Below are 2,992 nucleotides of genomic sequence, written 5' to 3'. Positions count from 1 at the left end.
GGTCTTGGCTTTCTTCTTGCCCAAACCAGCTAGGGCAACTCGCTGGTGTGGTGCTAGATGGTGAACCCCCCCGGTGGTGCTACGATTTGACAAGAGTATTTTTTTCATAATTTTCCCTAGAAGTTTTTGTGCTGGGTGCTTCAGAGATGTAGGAGGCTACATCAGTGTAACAATAGGGGTAGGCACTCAGAAATTGCGGGTTGGTATGCATACATTCATATTCCCTTGTGATTCAGCTCATTGTTATTTAAATATGAAAAATTAATCAATTGCCTAAATCCCAGAAGACTCGGAGGTTTTCAAGTACTACATAAATGGTTCGTTTTGCTGTCTTTCTAACAGAAATTAAAGCACAGGAGTTGTAGGAGTGGATAGCAAATTCATCTCAAGTTTTTTAATGAAAACGTTTTCTTTACAACATTCTTCCTTTCAAGGAGGTTGTTTACAACCTAATTTCTCTAGGAGAGGGAGCAACTGTTGCTGAGGTGCATTTTATTTCCTTAATACCGTATTGTGGAGTGTCACATTTTATTCTAGTTCTCAACTGACTAATACCCAAAATGGTGAGTGCAGCTGTTGGGTGCTGTGAAACACTGAATTTTATCAGTGTGGAAGTGTTTTAAAGCAAAGAGTTTCTATGTGAATAAATTATGTATTACTACATTGAGATTTTTTTTTTCCACAGCTAATCATTTTAAATGTGTGCGCAAATGCATGCACATGCATTTTATTGGTACTGTCAATGTATACTCAAATGTGATTTAAGATAAAACTTGTGTATACAGTCATCTTACATTTTAGAACAGCAAAATCAGAGTTGAAACAGTTTATCTAACATATAAATTGCTCTGTCCAGACCTTTATCTCAGTATGCAGGTTTAGTACTTAGCTGTAGGAGAATTATTTATCTACAAGTAACTATTTATGTTAGTTCGTACAGAAAAAAAATATTAAGAGACTGTGATAAATGATTACACTGAAAACAGAGTAGGAAATAAAAGATTTAAAAAACAGTTGTAAAGGAATGGTATTAGTTTAGACATATAATTAACATGTCACTGTCACTGATAACCTTTACCCTCCATTAATTATACCCATCTGTTTAAAGTAGGCACTGATATTGGATGCCTGACTGCATGTCCTGGTTTTGGCTGGCATAGAGTTAATTTTCTTCCTAGTAGCTGGTCTCAGTGCTGTGAGAATAATGTTTTAGTTGTTGCTCAGTAGTGCTTATCCTGCAGATGTGCAAGAAGCTGGGAGGGAGCATGGCCAGGACAGCTGACCCAAACTAGCCAAAGGGATATTCTATACCATGGAACTTCATGCTCAGTATGTAAACTAGGGGGAGTTTGTTGGGGGGTGAATTGCTGCTTTGGGCACTGGTCAGCAGGTGGTAAGCAGTATTGTATTGTGCATCACTTGTCTTTTCCTGGGTTTTATTTCTCTCTCTCTCTTTTACTCATTTTCATTACTATTATTATTACTACATTTTTATTATTGTTTATTGTATTTTAGTTATTAAACCATTCTTATCTCAACCCATGAATTTGGGTTGTTTTTTTTTTTTTTATTCTTCTCCCCATCCCACTGGGAGAGGGGAAGAGTGAGCGAGCAGTTGAATGGTGCTTAGTTGCTGGCTGAGTTTAAACCATGACACTGTAGTGCAAAATCCTATCGAGTTCACTGGAACTTTTTGTTTCATGTCAGGAGAGTGAGCTTTGGATTGCAGATTACCTGGAGCAGAGAGCATGTGTTCCTGTACCCTACTTAGCCCCTGATAGATTTAGGTCTGATTTTCTTTTGGGGTATGGACTGTGCTGTGAAAAAGTTTTCTGAAAATAAAAAAGTACAAAGTGGCACAACTGTGACAAAATTCCCGAAACCTGTTGGTGAGGCATAGTTTAATATCTCATCCTTAAATCTGCTTTCTGCTGACAGCTACTTTTGAAAATGTATAATCCAGGAGATTATAAAACATCACCAAAAAATCTAGTTAAGCAAGGAAAACTAGCAGTGTTCTTGCCTTCAAATGTGAGGACAAAAGTAACCAACTCCTTTTAAATGTGGGTTGGAGGAAGTAAATCAGAGAACATGCAATGGTTTATACAGCTGGTTGTCTTCAAGCAGTAGCTAACACAGAGAGTTAACCTGGTTCCATGAGATGGCACAAATGTTTTTTAAGCATCAGACCTGATAAATGCTCTACAACTCCATAGTGCAAAGTGTGCAGTTGTACAGCCTGGCTCCACCAGTTCACACGGGCTGAACGTTTCTTGAAAGGGTAACTTTGTTCTGGCAAACTTTGTGTGGGATTAGGCTTTCTCAGGCAATGCCAAACTGCACACTGATGGAAGCTAAGGGAGTATTATTACATGCTTTCATTATCCCTATGCTTTCCTCAAGGCAACTGTTTTTGGACACTGTCAAGTGTTAAAGCACTGGGCTGCATGGCCATCTAGTCTGAGCTACTGTAACCACTTCTATGTTCTTATCTGAAGTGTGACTTGAAAAGGGGGTCTATTTTGTGATATGTAACTGGAATATAAGGTTTTACATAGTCAATTTGTCTCCAGTCCTATCACCTGCAAATTTGTCCCTATCAGCTGTTAACTGAATGGGCATGCAGACCCTGTGGAGATTAAGACAAAGTGGCAGCTAGCCGTAAGAGCATGATTTTGTCCTGTCTAGCTACTAGAACTTTCTGTTTTTTATTTATGAACTTAAATTTTGTTTAGTTTGAGTAGTGATTTTCAGAATAATATAGCAAATACAACAGTGCTGATTCTTCAAGCTAGAGAGGGTGTTCTTGATTTCTCTAGAAGTGCTTTATATCCCACATGATGGTGCATTGCACAGCTAACTGTCTGCAAATATTTTCTCCTGTAAATTGCAAGTCCCTTTTTCAAAGTTGGTGATGTTGCATGAGATTGTTGAGAGGAGTTGGAGCATGCTACAAGATAAACTGGGGTCAGACACCCTTGATTCACTTGAT

This window comes from Tyto alba, unplaced genomic scaffold (genome assembly GCF_018691265.1).
Source record: "Tyto alba isolate M040663 unplaced genomic scaffold, T.alba_DEE_v4.0 Super-Scaffold_6, whole genome shotgun sequence".
NCBI lineage: Eukaryota > Metazoa > Chordata > Aves > Strigiformes > Tytonidae > Tyto > Tyto alba.
This window is presented reverse-complemented; position numbering follows the sequence as displayed.